A 16,119-nucleotide genomic window follows, 5' to 3' on the forward strand; every position below is an offset into this window, starting at 1 on the left:
ATCAATCTCATCCTGCACTTCCCTTGGTAACCTTGGGTATATCCTCTATGGCCCGGGGGATTTATCTATTCTTATGATTTTCAAACTTTTCAGCACATTCGCCTTCTTAACATCAACCTCTTCAAGCATACCAGCCTGTTTCACGCTATCCTCACAAACAACAAAGTCCCTCTCAGTAGTGAATATTGAAACAAAGTATTCATTAAGTTCCACTATCTCCTTCGACTTCATGCACAAGTTCCCTCCACTATCTCTGATCAGCCCTACCCTCATGCTGGCCATCCTCTTGTTCCTCATATATGCGTAGAATGCCTTAAGGATTTTCTTTAATTCCATCTGCTAAAGCTTTTTCATGTCCCCTTCTAGCTCTCCTAAGTCCATTCTTCAGTTTCTTCCTAGCTACCTTGGGCGGCACGGTGGCAAAAGTGGGTGGCACGGTGGCACAGTGGTTAGCACTGCTACCTCACAGCGCCAGAGACCCGGGTTCAATTCCCACCTCAGGTGACTCTTTGTGGAGTTTGCACATTCTCCCAGTGTCTGCGTAGGTTTCCTCTGGGTGTTCCGGTTTCCTCCCACAATCCAAAAAATGTGCAGGTTAGGTGAATTGGCCATGCTAAATTGCCCGTAGTGTTAGGTGAAGGGGTAAATGTAGGGGAATGGGTCTGGGTGGGTTGCGCTTTGGCGGGTTGGTGTGGACTTGTTGGGCCGAAGGGCCTGTTTACACACTGTAAGTAATCTAATCTAATTGAACGCTCTAGAGCCCTGTCTGATCCTTGCCTCCTCAAACTTAAGTAAACATCCTTCTTCCTCTTGTCACCCAAGGTTCCTTCACCCTACCATCCCTTCCTTGCCTCAGTGGGACAAACCTGTCCAGCACTATTGACAAGTACTTCCTGAACAACCTCCACATTTCTGGCATGCATTTTCCTGAGAACATCTGTTCCCAATTTGTGTTCCACAGTTCCTGCCTAATAGCAATGTAATTCCCCCTCTTCCAATTAAATACTTTCCCATCCGTCTGTTCCTATCCCTCTCCATGACTATAGTAAATGTCAGGGAATTGTGATCATTATCACTGAAATGTCACCCACCGAGAGATCTGACACCTGGCCTGGTTTCTTGCCAAGCACCAAATCCAATATGGCCTCCCCTCTAGTTGGCCTATCTACATATTGAGTCAGGAATCCTGCCTGGACCCAACTTTCAAAAACTGCTCCATCCAAACTATTTGAACAAGGGAGGTTCCAATCAATATTAGGGAAGTTAAAGTCACCCATGACAACAACTCTGTTACTTCTGCACCTTTCCAAAATCTTCCTTACAATCTGCTCCTCCGTGTCTCTGTTGCTATTTGGGGGTCTATGGAAACTCCCAATAAAGTGACTGCTCCTTTCTGACTTCTACCCAGACTGACTCTGTAGACAAACCCTCCTCGCCGACCTCCCTTTCTGCAGCTGTAATACTATCCCTGATTAGCAATGTCACTCCCCCACCTCTTTTACCTCCCTCCCTATTCCTTTTTGAATCATCTCAACCCTGAACATATGGTTGCCATTTAGTTTACTTTTTTTATTCCAGATTTTTAAGTTAGCATTTATTGCATATGGAATGGACTGTAAAATTAGGAATGTTTTACTAAAGCTGTACAGGGGCCTTAATGAGATCACACCTGGTGTAGTGCGTCCAGGTCATTGAATTTGACAGACAAGTGAAGGCTTAGTAAGAGCAGACAAGAAAGTGGAGCTGAGACCAAATCAGGTCAGTCAAGATGTTACTGAATGGTCAAGCAGGCTCAAAGAGCCAAAATGTGCTCTTAAGTGTATTCCTGTACTCCTGAAGGTAACATGCAGATAAAGATGAGAAGTTACACTCTGCATATAAAGTGTGGCCTGCATTGTTAAATCATTTGAGCTGTATAGGGCATCCTGTATCTTAGATAGCTCTGGATATGCAGAAACAAATGGGTGTAAGGCCTACAGATTTACCAAACATTTGACTTGATAATAATGGATTAAATTATATGCAATTGAAAAGTTAAAAAACAAGTAATTAATTCTGAAACATTTCTTTCAGGGTCTCAGGAAATAATAAAATGTGTTTGCTTTACAATTCCAGTGGATTTACTGCGATCACTCTGTTTTGCTCATTAATTAAAGATGGAAAACACTTAAATCTTTTATGTTTTAGTGATTATGATAACAAATTTAGGATAAAAACAAACTCATAAATTTATAAACAATATTAGTCTTTCTCTACAATTTTAGTCATTGTTTTGATTGTTTCTCAGCTGTTACAAGAATGAGGTACAATCGCTGTGCTTTGGGGCTGTCGGCTGAATTTTTTTTAACCAAAACTCGGCTAAGTGTCAAATTCAGTGAGTTCCATAGTAGGTTTCTCTCCAGGAGCTTAAACATGTTATCTTGTGCAGTGCTGCACAGCTTGCCTCATTACCCATGTATCACACCTCTAGCACACCTCTCTTGCACTATCATGCATTGCAGCAGAGAGCCTCAGCACTGCTGGGACCTCTTAGGGATCCTGGTGCTGGCACCATAGTTAGAAGCATATATCTTCTGACGTCACTGATCCTAAGATCAATGCTGAATGCCCACGATCAATGCAGATTTTTTGAAACTATGAATGTATATGTGCACATGCAAAATAAAGCCAATTTGTAAATATTTTTCAGAATTCTACTTTGTTTAACCTATTTTTTTCAATTCTCCAAAAGGCTCTTTCATTTAAATTCTATTATTTTCTGTGTGTTTATTAGCTTTTCATCACCCTTTATTATTATATATTTAAGAAATGTCACTGATACTATGCTCCTGGATATCAGAAAGCACAGCCTATTTAAAATACTAAAAACCACACAACACCAGGTAAAAGTCCAACAGGTTTAATTGGAAGCACACTAGCTTTCGGAGCGACGCTCCTTCATCAGGTGATTGTGGAGGACTCGATTGTAACTCAGAATTTATAGCAAAAATTTGCAGTGTGATGTAACTGAAATTATACATTGAAAAATTGATTGTCAAGTCTTTCATCTGTTCGAATACTGTGATAGTTTCACTTCTTTCATTAGTAAGTCACAAAACTTTTTTTTAAAGTTGCATTCTCGGGTTAGCTGTTAACAATGGTGATGGCTAGACAATATGTTGAAGGTGTTAGCCCCCTGTGTTCTCTGTCTATGACCTGATGTTTAGATTGATTCTAATCTAAAAAGTGAGATAACAGACATTTACATAAATTCATGCAGTTTTGAGCTCAGGGTTCTACATGAATGCATGCAGTTTTTGAGCAAAGTGCAATGTAACTCTGCAAGTACAAATTCACCACACAAAATATATGTGTGCATGTGGGTCTTTGCCTGTGTGTGTGTGTGTCTGTCTGGGGTGGGGGTTGTGAGTGTGAGAAAGTGTGTGTGTGTGTGTGTGTGTGTGTGTAGAGTGTCTTAAGTCTGTGAGGGGGTGCATGTGTGAGTGTGGGAGTGTGTGTGTCTATAAGGGTGTGTATGGGTGTCTGTGTGCGTGTCTGTGTGTACCTGTGTCCGTGTGTATGTGAGAGTGTGTGTGTGTGTCGGAATATCTGTGTGTGTGTATAGTGCAATGGTGATCACCTGTAATGTGACATGAACCCAAGGTCCCAGTTGAGACCCTCCCTATGGGTACCGAACTTAGCTATCAGCCTCTGCTCGGCCACCTTCCTCTGCTGCCTGTCCCAAAGTCTACCTTGGAGGATGGTCACCCGAAGGTCTGACGCTGAATGTCCTGGACCACTGAAGTGTTCCCCAACTGGGAGGGAACCCTCCTGTCTGTTGATTGTTGTGCGGTGCCCATTCATCCGTTGTCGTAGCCTTTGCTCGGTTTCCCCAATGTACCATGCCTCTGGGCATCCTTGCCTGCAACGTATAAGATAGACAACGTTGGCTGAGTCACCTGAGTACCTGCCACGTACAAGGTGGGAGGTGTTCCCACGCGTAGTAGTGGTATCTATGTCCACAATCTGACACGTCTTGCAGCGTCCACTGTGACAGGGTTGTATGGAGTTGTCCTGAGAGCCGGGCAGTTTACTACGAACAATGATCTGTTTGAGGTTTGGCGGTTGTTTAAAGGCAAGTAGTAGAGGTGTGGGGAAGGTCTTGGTGAGGTGCTCATCCTCATTGATAATGTGTTGCAGGTCACGAAGAACATGGCATAATTTTCCAGCCCCTGGAAAGTACTGAACAATGAAGGGTACCCTGTCAGTTGCAGCCCGTGTCTGTCTCCTGAGGAGGTCATTACGGTTCCTTGCTGTGGCACGTCAGAACTGACGATCGATGAGTTGAGCATCGTACCCCGTTCTTGTGAGGGCATCCTTGAGTACTTCCAGGTGTCCGTCACGTTCCTCCTCATCTGAGCAGATCCAGTGTATGCGTAGGGCTTGTCCATAGGGGATGTTTTGGGTGGCAGCTGGACAAGTGTAGCATTGTGAGGTTATCTGTGGGTTTGCGGTAGAGTGTGGTGCTGAGGTTTCCTCAGCCTCAGTACTCAACACTAACAACTGCCAGTCTCCAAACACCATCCTACAACTCATCTGCCTTATCCTCGATCATAACGTCTTCACCTTTGACAACCAATTCTTCATCCAGACACACGGAACAGCCATGGGGACCAAATTTGCACCCCAATATGCCAACATTTTTATGTACAGGTTCGAACAAGATTTCTTCTCTATGCAGGATCTCCAACCAACATTGTACACCAGGTACATTGATGACATTTTCTTCCTCTGGACCCATGGCAAGGAGTCACTGATAAAACTAGACAGTGACATCAACAAGTTTCATCCCACCATCAACCTCACCATGGACTACTCTCGACTATCTGTCTCATTCTTGGACACGTGCGTCTCCATCAAGGACGGACACCTCAGCACCACACTCTATTGCAAACCCACAGACAACCTCACAATGCTACACTTCTCCAGCTTCCACCCAAAACATATTAAAACAGCCATCCCCTATGGACAAGCCCTATGCATACACTGGATCTGCTCAGATGAGGAGGAACGTGACGGACACCTGGAAGTACTCAGGGAAGCCCTCACAAGAACAGGGTACGATGCTCAACTCATCGATCGTCAGTTCTGATGTGCCACAGCAAGGAACCATAATGACCTCCTCAGGAGACAGACACGGGCTGCAACTGACAGGGTACTCTTCATTGTTCAGTACTTTCCAGGGGCTGGAAAATTACGCCATGTTCTTCGTGACCTGCAACACATTATCAATGAGGATGAGCACCTCACCAAGACCTTCCCCACACCTCCACTACTTGGCTTTAAACAGCCGCCAAACCTCAAACAGATCATTGTTCGTAGCAAACTGCCCGGCTCTCAGGACAACTCCAGACAACCCTGTCACTGTGGACGCTGCAAGACGTGTCAGATTGTGGACATAGATACCACAATTACACGTGGGAACATGTACTCGTGTGACTCAGCTACCTTATTTGTTGTCAATGAAAAATAGCGATGAAGTGAATACAACTTCACACAGGCTATATTAATCTTTAGCTTACGCCTCAGCCGTTATGTCAGGTTTGGAAAGCAACAAGAGGACAAGTTAAACAAAAGATTGAAGAGGGGAAGACAAAAGTTTTAAGTTAAGTCATTCTATCCTTACTATTTCAAAAGTACTTTCATTACAGAAAATGCTTTTTATTAAAACAAAGACTGAAACCTCACTGATTTTCTTGTTGGCTGTCAGAAAAAGCTCATCTTGTACTTTTCAATTTGATAATAAAAAGCATGGTTTGTCTATGACACGACACAATAGTATAGTCCTAAGCCAATCCAGACAGGTTTGGAAACCTGCTGGAGTTTACAGCAATTATGAATCAATCTCCCGGACACTGCTGTGTGCAAATTTGAAGAACTGTCAGGGACATTAATAAAAGACTTTCTTGCCATTTTCATCAAAAAATTTCTTTTTAATTGGAATTGAAAGTATTGAGAAAAGATTATTTGGTGGAGAGTCAAGCATCATTTAATCGGGTAATGAGCCTTTGTGCTTTACAATTGGTGTACAAAGGCAGGGCATCACAGAATGGATTTATTGACAAATTGTTGGAGCAGGGGGCAAACCATGTGACAAAACCTCCCAAAATAGCTTGAATCACAGTTCACCCTAATTTCAATGGTGGATTAAATTAACATTTAATTCCTGATTTACACCACATTTACCAATCTCAATAATTATGACTTTGGAATTCAACAGTGCTCTCCAATATCTCTTGGCTGGGAAGGAGAAAGAAATATCAACCCTAGTTCTCTTCCTCATCAATTTTCAGAATGCCATCGTGAGGTATGCACATGATTTACATTATTGCCGATGACTAATAACCTGCCAACATTCACTGCCTGTGCTGTTGATGAAGTACAGCCAATTGGATTTGCGGCACATTCAATCACCAACATTTACCACAATGCATTTACTCTTTGTGACACTAGTAGAATAAACTTTTCTCACTTCTGTTCAACAGGGTGGCCGATTGAGTTTAACAGATCCAGAATTAGGAACCATACATCTAATGGCTCATGGAGAAATTGAGTGGTACTTTCACTAGTTTACATTACATTCTTGGGTCTTCTCTGACGTAATCACCCTGATGATTTTGGTCCTCATAACTCAGTCCTGCCCTCCCACATGTTCAAGAGAGGCTGTCCTAAAGGCTTAGCTACATTTTACACATATGTCAGTGGAAACACGTATACAACCCTTTTGGAAACTACTTTGTGTCTTCAAGACCTCACTGCTCTGTTAATAGTGACAGAGAATCATATTAAACCTCACTATGTATGGCAGCAAGTGACCAGTGGGAGTTCCGCAGTGGTCCCCATTCGGACCACAACTTTTCATGATGCACATTAACAATCTGCATGAAGGAACTGATAGCATTGTTGCTAAGTTGGCAGATGACACAAAGATAGATGGACGGACAGGTAGTGTTGAGGAAGTGGGGAGGTTGCAGAAGGACTTGGACAGGCTAGGAGAGTGGGCAAAAAAGTGGCAAATAGGGTACAAAATGGGAAAGTGTGAGATTTGGCACTTTGGTTGGAAGAATAGAGGCATAGACTATTTTCTAAGTAGGGGAAGAATTTGAAAATCTGAAACAGAAAAGGACTTGAGAGTCCTAGTTCTGGATTCTCTTAAGGTTAACGTGCAAGTTCACTTGGTAGATAGGAAAGCAAATGCAATGTTAGCATACATTTTGAAAAGGCTAGAACACAAGAGCAGTGATGTACTGCTGAGACTGTATAAGGCTCTGGTCAGACCGCATTTAGAATATTGTGAGCAGTTTTGGGCAGCATATCTAAGGAAGGATATGTTGGCCTTGGAGGGGTTCCAGAGGAGGTTTATGAGAATGATCCAGAGAATGAAAGGCTTGTCATATAAGGATACTTGAGGACTCTGAGTCTATACCCAATGGGGTTTAGAAGGATGAGGGGGCAATCTCATTGAAGCTTACAGAATACTGAGAGGTGTGGATCGAGTGGAAGTGGAGAAGATGTTTCCATGCGTAGGCGAGGCGAGGACTTCAGGGTATAACTTCAAAATGAAGGGATGACCCCTTAGAACTGAGATGAGAAGAAATTTCTTCAGCCAGAGGGTGGAGACTCTGTGGAACTCATTGGAGCAGAGGGCTGTGGAAATCAAGTCATTTAGTGCATTTAAGAGAAATATAGTTAGATTCTTGATTGCTAAGGGATTCAGGGATAAAGGGAGAAAGTGGGAGACTGAGGTTGAGAACATTGGTCATGAGTACACTCAGTGGACTGAATTGCCTAATTCTGCTCTTAGATCTTATTGTCAAAGTTTAAAATGTCATGTGAATTTATTTTACAAAAGATGAGCTAACAGATCAGCATGTTTACTGGCAATAAGGAGTTTTCTACTGAATTTGTTTGAACAAAATAGTGAAGGGGTCACCAAGTACACATCTGTCCTGGTGGTTTGTGGCTAGTGGAAGTTATGTGCCATTTCAACACATAATCGGATGCAGATGTGCATAACTCTGAAGTAATCTGGCAGTACCACATCACAAATTCAACCTTCTCCCTCAACAGGAAATGCTGCTTTTTGAACAACTGAGGACAAAACATTTTCAAACGAGACACCCTCTTCTTGGAAGTCAGCAATGAGGCAATAATTTTTAAAACTAAAACACTAGGGTGCAAAATGCTACTGAGGTAATGGACATTCTGAGGTAGTTCTTTCCTTCTTTCTCCTGATTGGTCATGTAATATACCATTTAAGCGGCAGGTGTTGATCTGAAATATTCACATTGACTCAATTTGACTTTCACATTCTTAAGTCGCTAGTCAGCCTCCCCATCTCTTCCAATATCTATTAGAATGGGGCCTAACTGGGCTGTAAGGATAAGAGCAATATTTGTCAAAACTACTTTCTTCTGACCCAGGAGAGGGTCAAAATCCAGAAGATAAACTTGTTATCCTCTGACATGCCCACCTTCGATCTCCATTAATCAGCTCTGCTGGGGATTTCTTCCTGACTATTCTCCTGTCACCTTGACTTTATTGACATTGGCACAAGACAACAGGGGCCTGGTGTTAAAATAACCTGAATCTCGATCAGTAAGAGTGCAGTTCTCTCCCCCGTCTAAAGCTTGCCCCTCTCTCCAAATTAAAATTGGGTCAACTTGCTTGAAAACACCAAATATCAAATTGTTTGAGAGAATATGTACACATCCTTACTAGTTCTGTAGTTCAACATTTCATGGGACAGGTATAGCATAGGAGTTTTAGCTTTATTTATGTTTACTCTCTGCCAGATGAGATTGCCAAAGACCAAACTGGATGGAGATAATTCTACAAAAAAAATACTGTACAAACAGAAAATAACAAAGGCAAATTTCATCTTCTGCTGCTTGTCATAGGTTAATTTAAATACTTGCAATTTATTTTGAAAAGCATTGTATGGGAAGTTTCCTTGCCCCATTCTTGCAGTTATCAACTCAAAAAAAATGGAAAATCGGGTTCAAAGTGTGGTATAAGATAATGATTCAAAAGGGATTACTGCGCATGTAACATGGCAGATCGAGGTGCAACAGCTTCCCAAGATCCTAGTAATTCTGCCCAACTACAATACACTTTACTGTTATCTAAGAACAGGGCCGTTTTCTGTAGTTATACTACAATGGTGTATCCTTTACCAATTATCACTAGATAGGTCCAAAACAAAACAAAGACAAAGCAAACCTGGTGACTTGGAACCACCTCAGACAACTCTGACCCAATTACCACCTACTGGTCCATGTGGCATATACCTCAAGGTTCCTGAAATATTCATCTGGGAAAATACCACACACAGACTTGATAAAAATAAGGGATGAATGGCCAAAGTCAAACTTGGGGTCAAAATGAGGGCTGCTTTATTTGATATTACCCAGCACCACAAATCTAACATTTTAGAATTTTGTATATTCCAATTTAAGGCATACAGACAAAGACATTGAGCACATGGTCAGGAGGCTGAGCAAGAAAGAAACCTCCACTGCTAACTGACACAGCAGTGAATCTGCAGAGTTACTGTCTTTGCTGTTTGAGTTCATGTAGCTCTGGACATCGGAGTGCATACAGGAAAAATTAACAAACAGCAAAATTCATAACTGACCTTGGAGGAACCTGTGTGGGAGGGCTCACAGCAGAGGAACAGATAAGTGCATAGTTTTTAATGTGTAACCTTGCTGTAAGTTTGCAGCAGTGAATGGAGTGGGCTCTTTCTTCAGCTGGGAGGTCATGTTGCGGCTGTACAGGAGATTGGTTCGGCACTGTTGGAATATTGCGAGCAATTCTGGTCTCCTTCCTATTGGAAGGATGTCGTGAAACTTGAAAGGCTTCAGAAAAAAATTACAAGGATGTTGTCAGGGTTGGAGGATTTGAGCTATAGGGAGAAGCTGAAAAGGCTGGGGCTGTTTTCCCTTGAGCGTTGGAGGCTGAGGGGTGACTTTATCGAGATTTATAAAATCATGAGGGTCATGGATAGGATAAATAGGCAAGGTCTTTTCCCTGGCATGGGGGAGTCCAGAACTAGAGGGCATAGATTTAGGGTGAGAGGGGCAAGATATAAAAGAGATCTAAGAGTCAACTTTTTCACGCAGAGGGTGGTATGTGTATGGAATGAGCTGTCAGAGGAAATGATAGAGGCTTGTACAATTACAGCATTTAAAGGGCATCTGCATGGGTATATGAATAAGAAGAGTTTAAACGGATATGGGCCAAATACTGGCAAATGGGACTATATTAGGTTAGGACATATGGTCGGCATGGACGAGTTGGACCAAAGGGTCTGTTTCCATGCTGTACATCTCTATGACTCTATGACTTTCTGACCTAAATATGTGATATATTGAATGTATTTTATTCACATTTCTTAATTACTTTGATTAGAAAACATTGCATTTTCTTGCTATGTATATTAAACCATAAAACGTCTTTGTTTGAAATGCAAGACATTATTGTCTTTGGCTCTACATACCAAGACATAAATTTGCAGGGAGTGATCCTTCCTTCCTCATTCCCCAACTTCCACAACTCTCAAACTGATGTGAGTGGCACAATAATTCCATGAATATTTTCCAACTGAGCAATGATATTCTGAAATGGAAATAAGACTGACAGGAAGTCTACAAAGTTAGATATGGCAATCAAATCGGACCAAATGCGCGAGTATCTTATGTCTGGAAGGCGGTATCAATTTAATTATTTCATTTTTTACTTTAAGGCACATGACTAATACTTTTAGAGTATATTGAAATAATAAATTTTGGTTTGTAGTATGTTTTACAGATGTTGTTACTATGATGTGGTTGCATTTAAGTCTGGGATATAAATCTGGCCTGATTGTGGTTGAGGGATATATTGTGCCAATAGAAGATAGGACAGAAAAAAATAGGTGGCATGCAGAAATTCACTTGGTAAAGTTGGCGTCACTTAGCAGAGGGGAAATTCAGCAAGTTAATATAGCTAATGCTGAAAAGTATGAAATGGAAAAAGAAAACATTTCAATCGGGAAAATGTGTAGCTGGTACAAAGCAACGAAGTACACAACCAGAAAGCTGTTAAAATTACAAACTTTTAATTTATATTTCTGTCTGTTTGATGTTGTTCATTTCGTTAGGAGAGATTAATATCTTTGCTTTTTATTCCTGTTATGTTATGTAGGATTCCTGTTCTGCACCAACAGTGATAAGGTAGCTCATTATAAAAGTTACCAAGATACTCCAGACAACACTGGCACACTGTAGAGATTGCTGTGATCTATGATTTTAATCACTCAATAATTTACAAGATAGAAAGACGCAATTCATTCATTGCTTGCTTTAAGTATAAAGTAAAAAGAAATAATTTGATGACCAATTAAAAAAAAAGTCAAATGAGATGATTTCTGCCTCTACAATTTTCAATGGTCTGGCCCTTCAAGAATTTCACCTTGGAGAAACTAATAATGGGGAGAAAGTGAGGACTGCAGATGCTGGAGATCAGAGCTGAAAATGTGTTGCTGGAAAAGCACAGCAGGTCAGGCAGCATCCAAGGAACAGGAGGAGGGCTTATGCCCGAAACATCTTCCAAAATCTGCTGCTGCAAAAGGGTGGTCAATAATCATCCATGTAAGACTATAGAGGGAAGGGACATTGATAGAGTAAGTGACTGGAGCATCCAACCTTGTGTAGAGCTATTCAGACACTTGTGTTATGCCAAAAGACTCTTCACCACTTTAGGAACCTGACTCATTTGGGATTGCTTTACCATTTAGGATTGTTGATTGATCAATTTGGGGCCAATGTCTGCGCTATAATAGAATGCCTGGTTTGTCTTCCTTTCCTCTGTGCTTGTCTTTCTTTTGGTGAAGTTTTCTTTCCCTCTGGCTTCAGACTTCTTTTTACATAATATGTTATCACTAATGTTATCTTTTATAATTGCTTTATAATCTTTTCATTATTGCCATTATCATTATAATCAATTAAGTTGTTTTAACATATTCCTCAGTGTTGTCACTCATTCCTGTTCCAACCAGAACACAGTTCCAAACCTAAATGAACCTCTATCGAGTCTCTCATGCTGCATGAGAAGAGTTTGAAAAGGATGGAACTTGGCCCACTCTTTTTTATCATCAATATGTCACCTCCTTTTGTTTAATCATTGCTAGCTGGGCGACCATTTATTGCCCATTCCTGGCTGCTTTTAAGCAGGTGATGGTGAGCAGCCTTCTCGAACTGCTACATGTGCTGTAGGTTGAGAATGTCATTAAGAAGGGAGTTCCAGAATGTTTACACAGCAACATCGAAGGAACGATGCTATTCAGGAGGGTCTTGGAGGGGAGCATGCAGGTGTTAATGATCCAATATATCTCCTGCCTACTCTTGAGTTGTTAGATCTATTCAGGTCTTTTCCATTTAGCACCCTGGTAATGCCACAGAACATGATGTAAGGGATTGTCACAGTTGTGGCGGAACGTCATCTCCACAAGGACTGTATGGTGGTCACTCTTACTGATACTGCCAGTATCAGATTAGTGAGGATGAGGTCAAGTATATCTTTTCCTCTTGTTGGTTCCTCACCATCAGCTACAGGCCAAGTCTATGAGCAATGTCTTTCTGGACTGGACTAGCTAAGTCAGTAGTGCTGCTGCAGATCCACTCTTTGTGCTGGACAATGAAAGCTTTCACCTAGAATACATTCTGTGTCCTTGCCACCCTTCTTGCTTCTTCAATGTGTTTTTAATCACAGACGAATACTGATCCACCAGCTGAGGCAAGATGGTACGCAGTAATTGACAGAATATGTCTTTGCCTTTATTTGACTTGATGATTTGAGACTTCATCTTGTCAAGAATCAACATTGAGAGCTCTCAGGCAAATCTGTCCTCTCTGCTGGTGGGACAGGCCGTACCCAGAGATGACTATGGTGTAGTCTGGGATATGGTTGTGTGGTACATTCCTTGTTGTATGACTATGTCAGGCTGATGGTTGATTCATCTGTAAGAAAGCTCTTCCCATTTTACCACTCCCAGACATCAGTAAGGAAGAATTTGCTGGGTCAACTTGTCTGAGTTTGTCATTTCCAGTTGATACCATGTGATCTGACTAGTTTAATTTCTTTGAGACTAGTAGGAATTTGATACAACTGACAGACTTGCAAAGCCATGTCAGAGGGCAGTTAAGAGGCAATTACATTGCTTTGGGTCTGTGGGAAAGGTGATAGACTGGTGGTTATGTCACTGAACTGGTATTCCGGAGCCCAGATAATGCTCTCTATCGGTTTTTGAAATCGTTATGCTCAGAAAGGCAAATGAATAACTCACTTGTTTATAATACCTTTCATGGCAAAAGTATGGCTGCAAACACTTGACAGCTCGAGTTCTGCACTGCAGTCTCAGCCTCAGCTTTGTGCTCAAGTCCCTTTACCCTACAACCTTCAGATTCAGAGGCAAGACTGCCAGCATTGTCATCAACGGAACTATCTTTCCTTTATACTTTCAATTTTCACAGGGATGTGAGCATTGCTGAGAAGGGCCAGCATTTGTTGCCCTTTCCTAGTTTCTCTGAATGGATTAATATGCCATTTCAGAAAGCAGGTAAGAATAGGATGCACTGTTGTGTGTCCGTTGGCCAAATCAAGTAAGGTTGGCAAATTTGCTTTGCCAAAAGGCATCAGGGAACCAGATGTATATTTACAATAATCCACAGTAGTAAGTGAAGTCACTGAGACTGGATTTCAATTCCAGATTAATTAATTCAATATTGTAGATTTGACCAGCTGCCGTGGCAAGTTTTGAACCCATATCGCTAGAATATTAACCTAGGCTTCTGGATTTCTATACTGCTATGATACCACCATTTATCTTTCCTTGCTTCTTAATGGATTGCCATTTGAAAACTTAAATGTGATAGTGGTTTATTCACCACCTCCCAATCTACAGGTTTTACCTCATTATCTCATTTGTAAATTTCTGTCACGTTCGCAGGCAACAGAGACTGGAACCTGTGTTCTTACATGTTAAATGTCTCCAGCCATTTCATGTGCACCATCTTTGTATCATCTAAATGCTCAAAATTCTTATTAGATGCATCCATTTTTCATTTTCATGCCCTTAATCTGTAATCCAGTTGGCTGTGCTGCAAGGTCAAGATTCCACAAAGTATTTTGCAATTTATTTTTTTTTTGTATCAGGTTAATTAACATATTATCAATGTTCTTTCATACCTTGCTTCATGTTTGACAATGAGGAGCAACTTTTGTTCCATTTTTACCAGTAGAATTAAGTATAGTCTATTGTTCCACTGAGACAGCAGTGCTATTGTTCCTCTGTCCTTGTTACTCTGTTAGCCTTGTCCAGCCAAGTGCTGTCAAAGATCAGGTTTTGCTTTTTCTTTGGTGTTCTGAATCCCTGTAAATTCCACCTGTCCCAATTGAAAAACTATCTCCTGCACTTCCAAGGCAGAGATCTACTGTGTATTGTTTTCTTACCTTCAGTGTAATTACCCACTCTCCTTATGACCTCTTTTCAATGTGGCAAATCCTTGCTTTCCAATGTACAAAAATATTTAAATATGTCTAGCACTCAGTGCTGCCTTGTAAACACATTTTGTACCTTTAATCCATCTTTGGATTTCACTCAAAGTTTACCTACATTTGAATGCATTTTACCTACAAAGTTTGCCTACATTTTGAAAAATGTTGCTCTTTTTATCGCCTTTTTTGAAGTGTTTTATTATTATTCTGCTCATGGCAGTTCACTTGCTATTGTTGTGTATGTCTCACAGTCAGTAGGTCAGTACACCATTAATCGACATACTCATGATATCATCAGTGCATCATAGAAAATGTCCTGAGGTCACAATTGTCTCAGACATCATCATCATATTTGGGATCTTGAAGCATGGCATGCTGTTGAAAGCATACTGCTCTATATTACTTCACACTTAATTTTATCCCAGATATTGATGTGAGATTCTGTTATAATGCACATTTTGTCAACACAAATTTGCTGTAACACAGCTGACGAATTGGGCAAGTTGCTTCTACGGTGCGAACTTTTAAAACATGTGTTGGCTGCATCACAATTACAGTGCCAACATTTTAAGCACTGTTTCTGAAGTGCAGCTTTTCTGTAATGCAGGGTTATACAAGAACACAACCATAGTGTTACAGAAGAACTGACTGTATCTGTGAATGCAATAGGGCATCCTGCCATGAATGCTCCAATGACTGGGATAAAGGAATAGTTCTTCTTCTGCTCATCACTAAAGACTCACACAATGAGGTCACTTGATGTATTCCATTTGATTTAGTTAATGAGCACCAACTTCAAGCATCCCTAAACTAGTCAAGGAGAGGTTTTAAGAAGAGAGGCAGAGAGTCTTTATGTAAATCTATGAAGCGGAGTCCTGATAGCGACTCTTACAAATCTGTGAAGTGGCCCAAAAACACTTGATGAAATGCAGTGATAAGCAGACAAATATCCTAAGGCTAGAACTGTTCAGTCAGGAGATGTGTTGGTGTTCCTTATTATGTTCCAAGCTGATATTATTGCTGGAAAAGTCAGTTCTCAAACTGAAAACTGACTAAATGGATTTTTTCTTTGGCTTAGAGTCATAGACTCATAGAGATATACAGCATGGAAACAGATCCTTCAGTCCAACCTGTCCATGCCGACCAGATATCCCAACCCAATCTAGTCCCACCTGCCAGCACCCGCACATAACCCTCCAAACCCTTCCTATTCATATACCCATCCAAATGCCTTTTAAATATTGCAATTGTACCAGCCTCCACTACTTCCTCTGGCAGCTCATTCCATACACGTACCACCCTCTGTGTGAAAACGTTGCCCCTTAGGTCTCTTTTATATCTTTCCCTTCTCACCCTAAACCTATGCCCTCTAGTTCTGGACTCCCCCACCCAGGGAAAAGACTTTGCCTATTTACCCTATCCATGCCCCTCATAATTTTGTAAACATCTATAAGGTCACCCCTCAGCCTCCGACGCTCCAGGGAAAACAGCGCCAGCCTGTTCAGCCTCTCACTATAGCTCAAATCCTCCAACTCTGGCAAC

Source organism: Chiloscyllium punctatum, chromosome 6, assembly GCF_047496795.1.
Source record: "Chiloscyllium punctatum isolate Juve2018m chromosome 6, sChiPun1.3, whole genome shotgun sequence".
In the NCBI taxonomy this organism is placed as follows: domain Eukaryota; kingdom Metazoa; phylum Chordata; class Chondrichthyes; order Orectolobiformes; family Hemiscylliidae; genus Chiloscyllium; species Chiloscyllium punctatum.